This window comes from Egretta garzetta, unplaced genomic scaffold (genome assembly GCF_000687185.1).
Source record: "Egretta garzetta isolate BGI_Z169 unplaced genomic scaffold, ASM68718v1 scaffold553, whole genome shotgun sequence".
Classification (NCBI taxonomy): domain Eukaryota; kingdom Metazoa; phylum Chordata; class Aves; order Pelecaniformes; family Ardeidae; genus Egretta; species Egretta garzetta.
The window spans coordinates 2,230,668-2,244,091 of record NW_009259328.1 but is presented as its reverse complement, the minus strand read 5'-3'; positions in this window follow the sequence as shown (position 1 = coordinate 2,244,091).

Genomic DNA, 13,424 nt, shown 5'->3' with positions numbered 1-13,424 from the left:
ACTTTTTTTTCCTAGAAATCCAATTAATTTTTAAGGTTGCAGAGCTGTATTGGTGCGTTTTGTTCTATTCGCCTGATCAAATGCCTAAGTCTTTAACTGAAGCAGCCCCGCAGCTGAAGAGCTCCCTGTACAAAGGGCCTTCAGCAGGGAGGTAGAGGAAGAGGAACCAATGATCCCCAGCTGCCACCGCCTCGGCACATGGATACACATGTGCATGCATGCACACTTTACAAGTGCATTCATTCAAGACTTGCCCCTATTTTAAAATTTATGAATCGGTGGGGGAGACCTTAACTTACACTACTTTGCATCTTAACATCCGATTCTCTTTTTTCCCAGGCCTGTAAATGGTCTTACATTAAAATCAGTGGCAAGTAAATATTCAGTTATTCTTTTTGAATAGCAAACAGGCTGAAGTAATCTGGTGAGTTATTTGTGAGTGAGTCATAAGTAAGTACACGATGGTGCTAAATGCCTGAGAGAAGGACAGGACGGATCAGGCATTGTCACAAGGATAAAAATTAATGTGTTTTGCCAGCAATGGTGCTGTAGTCATATTGGAATAGCTGCCTTACATATATTTGGAGAGTAGTGGCCGAGAGGTGTTTATAAGCATGTTAAAGTAACAGTAGAAAATAGCCAAAATGTACATGTTAAATTTGTGTCTGGAGTCTCCTCTACACTTTACCAAACTGGATACGCACTTACTTAGTGCTGGAAGGGGAATAAAATTGAATGGAATGAGTTGCTGCCTTATTACATTACATCAGTGCAATTTCTGTTCATTATAATTATGCTAGAGCAACCTGGGAACATCTAAACAAGTTTAACATAAAAAAGCCCAAGAGGCGAATTTTGGTCTACAAAAAAAAGGTTTTCCAGACACCACTGGCACTGTCATTTACTGGCACTACCATATGCAGACATACAGCAACTGCTACAGCTCAGTCCTCCCTGCAGATGAAGAGCTATTCCCACACAATTAATTAAAATTAACAGCCAATACGGTCAGGACTTTGACCCCCTGCTCAGCCACCAGGTATTGCACCATGGTGGGAGCAGTAATGCAAGATAAAAGCAGTGGCTTTTAACCAGCCCTTCCTACAGCACCCTCCTCAGAGCAGCACAAGGGGTGCTCAGCATCGGCACGCCGCAGCAGAGCCCACTTCTACCCGAGGTTCCAATGCTGCCAGGTCTGAGTCCTGAAAACCCAGCTGTGCCTCTGGGCGACCTCCCGCAGGGTCTCCTCTGCAGCTTCACCAGCAAAATTTCTGTCCCAACACACTCAACTCCTGAAGCAGGAAGCCACTAAATGTTTGCTTGCATATATAAAGCCAGCTGGTACAGTAGGGATGGGAACAGCTACCCTGGAATGACTGAGCAGCACTTTGATGAAAATCTTCTATGAGTAAAACAATAAATCTCTCGCTGAATATAAGCCAGAATGTCGGGTTGTGTTAGGGAATTATTTCTAGGTCATTTCAGTTCACTGCACTGCACTGCAAATATTTCACTAAATGAATGACCAAAATAATTAATCAAAATCCTGGAAACACCAACTCACACTGTAGGCAACTAACTTTGCCCTAGAAATGGCAGAGCACAGCAGTTTTTAACCAGCTGTCATAGAGCAGCAACACACAACCTTTACTGCTGACCTTTCAACAGATGCATTCGTGGTCTGGGGGGGTGAGGGCGACTTTTCCCAGCCTGGTTCCTCCTGATGTTAGCAAGCTGTATCATGACAGAACTTGCCTGTCAAGATCTGCTTCAAAATTACAAAATTAGACCCGGATTTTGGTTAAAAATCACTCTACCTACCTCAGTCCTCCCACCCTATTCAGAGCAAATGAATCCCTCCTCTATTCCATTTGCCACTGAGCTTCCAACAACCGACCCCAATGACTTGGCCCAATGGCCCATCTGAAATACGAACGTGCAAGCTGGGAACAAGCCAGCAAAGGCAGAATTGTTCCTGCACAGCTGAATCCTCACTGTCACAGCCTCCTTACGGGTGAGGTATGCAGGAGCGTTGCTGAAGAGTCATTAGTACGCCCAGAGAAATACTGAATTTGTGCTCACCAGGGAAATACTCTCTCATCTATGCTGAATTGCTTCACCTCCATTATTCATTTACACAGTAACTGCCTGAGGTATGGCTTTAGCAGTAAATACCATATTGCACGGTGGGCACCCTAAGTGCCAGTAATTAAGACATACCAAGGCCAAGCACTTGACTTTATCTCTTCTGGTGTCTGAAGCTTGCCCAGGTGGCCCTCAGGACAGCAACAACCCCAGCAGCTTCAGCAGCAAACGTAAACACCCTGACGCACCACAACCCAGCTGATACACATTGATATGCTGACAGGCCACGGTGTTAACAACGCTTTAGCTGATCAGATCAGCTCTATTCAGCCCTGTGCAATTTTTCATTTCAGGAATGCTGTATTAGAAAAGATAGTTCAAGGATTCCACCTCTGAGCAAATAAATGAGCAAATGAGATACTGGTAATCTCAAGCAAGCAGTGAAATAGAGGCAAATGGTCCTTTTAAAATGAGAAATTAAAGGGGGGGGGGAGTCTCAATCACTTAACAAAATTTATTTAAAATTTGCAGTATCTATATTAATATATTATACCAGCCTTTTTTTTCCGTCTTTTTTGTTTTGTTTTTTTTGATCCGTCAAGGTAAGGCAAAGAAAACTAGAGTGTACCATGACAGGGCTTTTGGCCCTAAAGCACTATTTCATGGGACTGTTGGTTGGGGTTTTGAGGGGAAAAAAGACATAGATTTGAATGTCTGCATTAAATAATAAAATGCAAGCTTCTAAGCAAATGGTACAATAAAATAAATCTAGAGAAGAAGTCTAGGTTCCAACCTGCCAGCTTTTGCTTCTGGAGAACGGTAACTTCCATCATTCAGAGCTGTTCAGCTGTCAGCATGAAACATTTTGTGTGGGTGTATTGATTTTAGGCTTCTCACTTTCATGAAAAGGCTTCCACAAACACCCTCAGAAAAGTTTTTTTTCTTGGTTCTTTACCTACTTTGTTTTACTTAATATTCAATATTTTATGATCTGTTATGTTTCAGATCATCCTTTTCCTCTGTAAATCACAGGCTTCTCCAGGGGTTTCTGGCATGCTTATTTTCTATTTCCACATACTGCTTTGATTTTCTTTATCTTACGAATCTAAATTCTCCAAGATTATGAAACTAGGACTAGTGGATGGGCAGGGGAGAGTATTTTTATTTACTCCTGGCTTTTCAGGAAACATTTAATTTAAAATTTTCTGAGATAAACTATTGCTATAGGAATAGCCTCATTAGCAGCTTACAGTAACATAAAAATGCAAATCAAAAGAATGTTATTGCACCATCATACTGCTGTCAAAGTGTCCGTTTGAAAAGACCCTTTCTGCACCAAGAGCTCCCATTCACATGGTCTGCCGCATACCCATGCGGTTCTTTATTGCCTGTTTTTAGCACGGTTGCTAGCATAATTGCTGTAAGAGCCAATTTTCCTTTATAAACCTGTGTGCTGTGACACGCAAACATCCCTTGGTGAAGCAGCCTCAGAAACAAAGCTCTTTCTCGTGCTGTTGCCGCTGGAGGCATTGCAGAGGGGTGCTGGGGTGCTTCCAGCACAGAATGGTCCTCAGGCACGTGTGCCGGCAGCTAGCGGTTCCAAGGGCTGTGGCGTCAGCACAGGGAGTCGAGAGGAGGGGGGAGCGGCCCGCAGCCCATGGTACATTAACCAGGAAAGTTTGGAAATGTAAAACTCGATGGGCTGTCAGAACAATGTCCCTCCAGTGCTCTGCACAGACCAGCATTTTGTCAGGGTAAGTACAAATGCCAAAACCGGCTAAGTCTTCAAACAAGCCACCTACATTCATTTAGTGACTGATGGAAGCAAGGGGAGACAAAAGAGGAGGACAATTCAGTTTCCTTAAAATCACTAACATATGCTGGGAAGCTGGGTGGCCTTCAGTCTGTGGCTTGTATTGGGGGCCTGCTTGTCTCTTCAGTGGTGTGAGATTAAGTCTCAGCTTGGATCCAGTGATCAACCTTCACCATTTAAACCGACCTCATTCAGGCCTTCTTGGCAGATGCTGCCCTCATGGGCCCTGGCAACATTCTCATGAGTTTTAAAGAAAAAAATAAAATTGTAACTTGTGTGATTGTATTAGTCATACATATTTTAACCTTGCAATAATTTCTCATTACTAAGGCAGTGGTCTATGCAATTTATCTGCTCAATGCAGTTTATCGTTATTTCTCACTGCTACTGGAGCAGCCCTGAGGGTCTCAGCTGGGCCAAAAGCTCATTATTTTGAGCACCGCACAAGCACAAAGCCAAGAGCAGTACTTTTTGTATTACCTCAGCATTCAAGATAGGGCAAAAGGTTCATTCACCCATCCCTATTTATCTATTTGTGGCTGCTATGAATAACAAGTCCAAGGTACGGCAGTGACCAGTAGATTCCCATGGCAGCCCAATACCCCTGTCTGTGGGAAGAGAGGTTAAGGCGACATTTTAATTTCACAAGCTTGTGCCGCAAGCTGCTCCTGTCAAGCTTCCAGTAATTCCTCAATGCCTCCATGAGGTGTCAACTTGCAGCACGCTAGACCAGGTTCAGTGCCAGAAGACTCCCTTGTTAGGTTGGTGTAACTCAGTGGACCTGGGCCCAAAGCTGTAATGCAGAACAGATGAGCACACGCCTCTCCACCCATAGCTTTTTCACAGCACCATGGATGATCCAGTGATCTGCCCGTAGCAGCCAAGCCAACCACCTCTGACTACGTGCAGCTGCCCTCTCCCAGCTTGAGATCTGCTGGTGGGCTGCCCAAGCTAAGCCCAATGATGCAGTTTGTTAATAACTTTGATCTAAACTTTATAAAGCATCCTGTCTTCTTTTGATTAAGGCATGTAAGGCAGCACACTGGCAAATAAGAGGGACTGAAGAGCTCCAGTTGTGCGACAGGCAGCTGCAGATGACATCCCGGGTAGTAACTCTTCCTGCAGCTCAGTTACCTGATGGATGCTCATCTGTCTGCAAGCTTAGACACTGGCTTGGTTTCCATCTCAGGCCCATCAGACAGCGCAGTCACCGTATTCCCTGAGAAAATTCATCTTAAAAACAAAACATTCAGCTTAAAATGAACATTCAGCATAGAATCACAGAATCGTTTAGGTTGGAAAAGACCTTGAAGATCATAAAGTCCAACTGTTACCCTAACCCTGCCATCCCACCACTAAACCATGTCCCTGAGCACCTCATCTGCCTGGCTTTTAAAACCCTCTAGGGATGGGGACTCAACACCTTCCCTGGGCAGACCGTTCCAGTGCTTAAAAACTCTTTCAGTAAAAGTAATTAAACCCACTATCGCCTACTCTTTAGATTTGACTCCAGCACAATGTTCCCCTAATTGCAGACACTGCAAGGAAGCCAGAGGTGGGAATCAACCCACCGACCACCCCTCCTGGAAGGCTGCATCCTAACTGAAAAGGAAAAGAACATCCTTACTGAAGGAGGGCCTCAGCATCTGTTCAAAATGAGCCCCACCAGATGCAGCTTCCAGGTCTGCTTTTCATAGGAATCTTCCCCATAACTTTTATTCTCCAGTCACTTCTGGATAATCTTGCAATTTGCAGACAATAAATCATCTTAACTTCCTCCCCCCAGTAAATCTCGTAAAATCTGTAGGATTTATGCCAACTGTATGTTGTAAATACTCAATATTACTGCACACCTCCCACATTCGGGGTAACACGTCCTTCCCAGGGACACCTCTGAAGTACCTCTGTGATAACTCAACTTGAATTAGCTCCTTTTGCCTTTCTGCATGAAAGGTGTATCAGGGTTCTTCTGCAGAAGCAGCTATTTACCCACTGAGGCTGCCTAGCAGACTTGATCAAAAAGCTACCAACATCTCCCCCTAAATTCAGCAATTAACAGTGACTCTACAGCCTGATTATTTTCCATACAACTTGCAAAAAAATTGGCTTTAGGAACAGCAATGGGAATTCTGCTGAAGCAAATAGCAGGTGTAGCATGTCTGTTTGAATAATGTTAACATCCTCCAGCAAAGATTATTTATAGGTGGTCTTATTGATTAGATAACAGCTAAAACACTTCTCTCAACACCAAAGCCTGGTGTAACCACTCTATCCATTCCCTGTCTGAAAAATACAACATGAAGAGATTTGGTACACCAGAAGATACCTTAATTTTTAAGACAGATAATGCTTTGTTCATGGAGAAGTTGAGGAACAGAAGCAAAGAAAAAATCTACTTCAGAAATTTTCGAGAAACCTGAGATAAATAAATTAGGAGCATGCTGTTCTCCCATCAAACAAGCAACTAAAGCTCCTTAATATTAACACATGCTAAAAACATGATTACAAGTTTTAGCATGTTTTATGCTGTCTCCCATCTGTACATGCCAGGTATACCTGATCAGGCCATGACTGTAACATGCTAAATTTCCTTTGCTGCTGAACATTAAGCACGATTGCCTGGGGACACAAGAGACTGTTCAAAGAAACATTGCGTGGTCATTAAAAACATTAACAGGCTTTTTTCTAGAATTGAAAGACATAGAATCACAGAATCGTTTAGGCTGGAAAAGACCATTAAGATCATCAAGCCCAACCGTTACCCTAACCCTGTCATCCCACCACTAAACCATGCCCCTAAGCACCTCATCTGCCTGGCTTTTAAACCCCACCAGGAATGGGGACTTGACCCGTTCCCTGGGCAGCCCGTTCCAATGCTTGACAACCCTTTCAGTGAAGAAGTTTTTCCCAATGTCCAACCTCAACCTGCCCTGGTGCAAGCATCAAACTAGGCCCCCTTTTTAGAGTCCAAGATTATTTGGGTTTGGAGCAGAATTTCTGCTTCATAGTAAAGAGTACATTAGAAATAATTTATTCAGATTACATTTGGCATTTTTCAGAAGCCAAGTTGCTGTGAAGTATTTCCCTATGTAAAAATAGAAGGAAAATAGGAAATTCAGTCTGGATGTTCCACATGAACCGGGGCAGCAGCTGGGAGCTCCAGTCATTAACCAGCCCAGTGCTGGGCTGTGCTCTGGGCATACCTGGGGCAGAGAAGCAGCTTAAACTGTGCCTGTCCATAGCCCATGGGCTGACGAGACACCCACCTACCAATTCACGCTGAAAACACTGTAACTACAATTCAGAAGGCACGTGAGGATTTTTTTCCTGGGAGAGTCTCACGGCACTAAGCTGCCCCGGTGCTTCCCAGCAGACACCCTGGCAAACTAAAGCAGCTGTAGCCACAAGTAACGCCACCATGTGCAAGCAGTTGCCCACTTGATACAATTCTATTTCAAGCCAAAGCTGCTTCAGGGCCATGAGACAGCCCAGAACCAGTTGGCATAAAGCCAAAGCTCAGCTGCATTAAGACCAGTAAATGCACTGCCACACAATACCAGAGGTGCTTTCCCCTCTGTGCCCTGGCACCAGAGGGAGGTGAACACGAGTGAACAGTAAAGCGCTTCTCACTGCTTGAACCTTCTCTGGAGAGTTGCTCTTCATTTCTGCAGTATGGGAATTAGTGCTCATTCATTGCAATTCTCTGTCTGGCAGAACCAGATTTGCTGTTACACCTATTACCCTTTTTTTTTACTGATTTTTTTTTTTTTTTAAGAAGTGCTTGGCCATGCTTTTAATCACCAAGTGTGGGGAACAAACTTCAGCTGGTATAAAATTCCATATGGAGCTAACAGTAAAGCCACATGAAACATGGGACTTTAGATTTGTATTAGCTAAGACAAATACGCGTGAAATTTTTGCAAGAACAGGCAGTGAAGAAAGGCAGACATCACATAACGTATCCCCAAACATCAGTTATACTCCCTAACATTCGTGAACCTCTAGAGGGGTGTAAGATTCAAATGTAAAATGCCTACATGAAGAGAAAATGTCTCAACTCGGACAGGGTATTAAGCCAAAATAAAATACATAATTTTCATTTTTCTGGCCGAGTCTTCCACTTCTGCCTCTTACCATCTCTATCCCAAAGTCTTTCTGTGTCACCACAATTGGTCATAACTGGATGAACCGGTTCAAAAGTACACAGAAGCCTTGCAAACACTGAAGCAAAGCACTTAACAGCTTTAGAAAGAACTTGGGACTGATAAAAAGACATAATTAAAAAAAACCCCAACAAAACTATAGATAAAGTTTGGAGCAGGTATGCAAGGGATTTTTTTAGTGGAAATGCTCTCTGTGAAGTTCAGAACCTGAAAATGTTAAAAATTGTAAAGTGAAGATTTCTTGTTTATCTGCAACTTAGAGACACCAAACTAGTTTCAGATAAGTAATTTGGTCCTGAAAACAGTCAAACTGTGCGTTGGGTGGCCCTTGGCGGGCTGCCGAGGTGCCACCGAGCTGCTCTATCACTCCCCTCTTCGGCAGGACAGGCGGGGAGAGAATGAGATGGAAAGGAAAAAAACCCAAACTTGTGGGTCAAGATAAAGGCAGTTTAATAAAGCAAAAGCAAAAGCAAAGGCCATGCACGGTAGCAAAAGGAAAAAAACCCAAGATTTTATTTTCTACTTCCCATTAGCAGGCAATGCCCAGCCACTTCCCAGGAAGTAGGGCTTCAGTATACATAGTTGTTCCTCCCGAAGACAAAACGTCACAAAAGACTAATGTCCCCCCTCCTCTTCCTTTTCCCTTAGTTTTTATATCTGAGCTGATGTTATATGGTATGGAATATCCCTTTGATTGGTTTGCGTCAGGTGTCTTGGCTATGTCCCCTCCCAAGATCTTGCCCCCTTCCAGCCCACTGGTGGGGGTGAAATATTGGAGACACAGCCTTGACGCTGTTTGAGCACTGCTCAGCAGTAGCCAAAACATTGTGTATTATCAACCCCTTTCTACATACCAGTAGAATGCACATCCCTATGCAGCTTGACCCAATACAGCTGGAAAACATGGAATTTCTCAGGAGGACTCATTCACCTTGCCAGACAGTAGTTCTGATACTTCTGATGTGCAAACTGTCACCTCTTGCAGGATGTTAAAGGCACGTTAAAAGTCAAAGAAAGAAGAAACTGTATTGAAAGCCCAGCCGCCCTTTCCAGGAAAAGTATACGCAGTGTTAACACAATAGTTTCCATTTTCAGATAAAAATAATTAAGCTAAACTTTCAAGGCTTCTTTCCTTCATATCTCCTTTTTTTGCCTCAGTGTCTTTCCGTAAGTGCTTACGGGTGGAATGGTTCTGGGTGTCACGGAGAAGAAAGTCAGCTATCAAACATCACAAGCAGATAAATTCATTCTGGTGGGCACGTGCTCTCTAGTGTGTTGTCCTTCGCAGGTGGGCATTGCCAGCAGTATCTGTGGATCAACTGTGGTGATTTTAACCTGTAGGCACCCACTGAATTTGTGACAATGTAATGTCCATCTAAATTAGCTCACAAGTATTTAGGAGTAATACTCTTACAGAAGCATTTACTACTTGTATAGTTAATGATACAGACCTACAGCACGCGTAGTCCTATTCCTAAGGACTAACGTTCATCTTGAGAACTGAACACACCAGGGACCTTTTCTGTACTTGAAAGTAAGAGGCTTTTCACATACAGTGCATGAGGGGAAAATAGAAAAATCTTTTTTTTTCATAGTTAGCCATATTTATCTCCTAGTTCTAAAACCTAGCGTCACTAAAACTGATAACCATTTGATGATCATGATCAACCTCTAAATAAACATTGGCACTGCTTCCTCATGATACTGAACTAAATAGCAGTGTTTAACTATACTACTACCTCATATGCCTTAAAAATCTTGCAATGTGAATATAGACACAGGAACTGCACGCGTTTCTGACTCTTGCACCAAATGGTGTGGTCCACCTTGTTTGACTTTATTTCCCTGCGTGCCAGAGATCTGGCAAGGAGGTTGAAAAATCCCATCCACTTCCATTAATGAATGCCCAATTAGCTGTTGATAGCCTTCATTTGCCACAGAAGGAAGCGAAGCAGCAATGCCAAAGACCTGGGGAGAAGCACTGCTGCATTTACTTGATGAGGTTCTCAACACCTTTCCTGCTATTAGGGCAAGAGTTTTCGTCTGGCCTTTGGCAAGATAACAAAGAAGTGATCCATGTCCCTTCTCCCAAGGCTGAGTACATCCCCTAGGCAGCTTGACGTACGTTGTACTTATTCACAAGCTAAGAATGGCACCATTCATGATTAAAAACGAAAGCCAGTTTGATACAGAAGAATGGCTATCAGATCACTTTGTACTTCTTACTAATTATTGCATCATGAATGGGTGATTTTATTTTTAAACAAGCCAAAACTATGAAGATTTTCTCATGCAAATATTTCCTAACAGTTTAGAAATTAATTAGAACGAAAATACTGTGAATAAATTATTGCAGATGACATACATTTTTTTAATGTATTCATGGTTTAAAAACCCATGTTTTCTTTTCTTTTGAAGAACCAGAGTAAAACATGCTTTTCAATCCATATGAATCCATTGCAAACTTAAAAACAATTCCAGGTACAAAGGAACCCTTGGACTGCTGACCCCCCTAGTGTGAAATGGCCTGTGGCAAAGCTTTGCTATCCACTTCCCTTCTTTGAGAGGGGTGTGCATAGGGAGAAAAGATTGTGCTCTGAGGTGACTGCAGATGCTGACATTGAGCCACTTTTCCTTCAATAAAATCTATCTACTAGGGTCTTCTTTTTTTTTTTTTTTTTTTTTTTTTTTTTTTGAGAACCTGTTATGCTTTGCAAGGATCTCTGCTATGCATAGAATGAACCACTGTGGCATCAGACCTAGCTGTTCTTATTTACAGCTTTTAAAAAAATTAAACCCCCTCATCAACAAACCACAGTCTATTCTTGTCACAACCACCGTGGCTCTCCTGTGCACAGCCATTCCCCATTCCCTGCCGGGTCAGCACAGACACAAACATGCAGGCCCAGAAGAGCTTCCCTCCACTCTTGCCTCCAAGGCATTGGCAGAGCACAGGCTCCCAACGCTCTGGTCATGGGCCATGCCCAGCGCTTGGCTCTTCCACATCAGCGAGCTGCAGTCAGTGGCATTTGGAATGCGCTGAAAACACATGCAGCGAGCTTGGCAATGCTAATTGTGAGAGTATTTTTTATCTCTATCAGACTGTGAATGTGTGTTGGGGACAAAAACTATCGGTAGTCTTCTGATGCGATGGAGCGGTGGGGTTTTTCCTCTCCCCTTAGAAATGAGGAGCATTATAAAATTGTTAATTAACAAAATGTATTCTCAAATTCAAGCACTATCTAACTGAGCACTGTGTCCTCCTGGGGATACAAAATATCCTAGCGGTGTTTGAAGACAAGAGGCTAAAGGAAAAATGCAGATACAGCGTGGAAAGAAAGTGGCAGGACTTAGTCTATAAGTTTGTGGCAACTTTTCTCTCAACAAAGCTGAAACCTGAACATTTTTACCTGTGCTAAACAGAGCTCCTGAGGGTTAAAGCAAGGCACAGCAATTCAAATGGGCCAAAAATTACCCTATTCAGAGTAAGAATCTTCTCTCTGCCTAATGAAAAAGATCCATTCTGTGGGCAGGTGATGACAGTTAAATACAAACACAGGGGAGCATCATCTCTGAAAAAGGCACTTGAAAAACAAAAGCAATGGAGTAGGAGGAAAATCTGTCCAAGGATCCTCCTGTCTAGCAATAACACTGAGGAAATCTTAGTCATTTATATAAACAATCTTGTACCTAGAGACCATATGCAAGCAATACTATGTTACGGGTTTCCTTAGGTTGAATTGTGTCTAATTAAAGAAGATTGCTCTGAGGTTTTTTTTTCCTTGATCCACCTTTCCTCTGAATTTTGAAATAAACAGTCTTGTTTTCTTTTGGACTCAGTTGACACCAAAGTAGTATTGATTGACTGCATCCTTGAATTCCCTTCCTCCTCGGGGCATATGACGGGATAGTGCTTGCTCAAATATACAGGCAGTAGCCAAGAGTTTGCTTGAGGTCTCTGGGGCATTTCCTTGTTGGAATCAACATGCTCTAGTTTTGCCCATTAATGGTGAGACCACACATGTGGCAGCATTCAGCCTGGTGGCAGAGCTCTGCTTGAATTGAGTTCTAAAAGGGTGCAGCTGGCAAGGATTCATTTGGTCAAGAACACTTGGCTATTTGAAAATGTGGAACATGGTGCTGCAAGGAATCAGCATGTACTGCCTGTCGCCTGGGGGCAAGGGAGTGCAGTTTTTCTATGGGTCTTAACTGAGATATTTCTAATGATTTCAAGTCCAGGAATTTCTTGTTAGAAAAACCACACTGTTTGTTGCATCTTGTTCAAGTGTGAAAAACCCTAAAGCACATGTACAAATGCAATGTGCATATGAGGAATGTGTACATGCAAACTGCGTACGTACAAAAAGCCTCTTCTAGATCTGATTTAAAAGGAACTTGTGAAAATACACTGGCAGTTTTGCCCATGTAAATTGTGGTCATCTCCACCGCCAGGAAGAGGGCTTAGGAACTGTTTTTTGGGGTAGTTAGCTGTGCTAGTAACAGGACGTAAGTTTTGTACAGGGTTGCAAGGCCTCAGAGCTGGGGTCTGGCCAGGCTGCTCTGTCTGAACTTCTCTTGACCTGCCTGCAGCTTTACTTGGTTTAGCAGTGACAGCAATTTCTCTAAATGACTGGTTATCTACAGAAAAACTGTTTTCCTTTTGTTATCTTTGTATGCTATATTCATAGTTTTATAGAGACAGTAGTAACAAGTAGTAATTCTATGTAAAATAGGATTTTTAATGACTGTAATGCAGTGATATAATGTAGAGAAATATAGGCCTGGTACAGCAGCAGAGGCCTTGAGAATAGGAGACATGAGACAGGGAGTGCAGGAATACAGATGTGGGATGTTAAGATGTGGGGCACAAGAGACCCCCAAGGCTATAAACAGATCATCAATGGTGAGTTAAAGAAATTCAGACCTAGAGATGGACAAAACTGGTTTTAAGGGAAACAGAGAACAAAGAAGTACTATTTAAAATATGTGAAAGGCACTGTATATAGTAAATTCAGATGCAACGTTAAGGTGCAGATCAGTGAAGAAAGAAAGAAACAGAAATGTAAAAGCATGTCAGCAAACATAAAAAAATGACCACAAATGAATCCTACTGTGAAGAAGGAGGAGGCCATTAAGATTTCAATTATACTAACAGTACATTCTTGGCTTTATATACAAGGCATATATGTGTCCTATTTGCTCATAAACAAGATTTACAGTGCAACAGTTCCACCAGTTCCCTCTCACAACCACAAAATTGTAACCCAAGGCCAGTACTTCACAGGCATCAGATTCCCTGTGGATCATGGTATGCTTTGTGACTCCCTTCTCAGTTCACACTAAAGCGTGGTCACCCCAACACA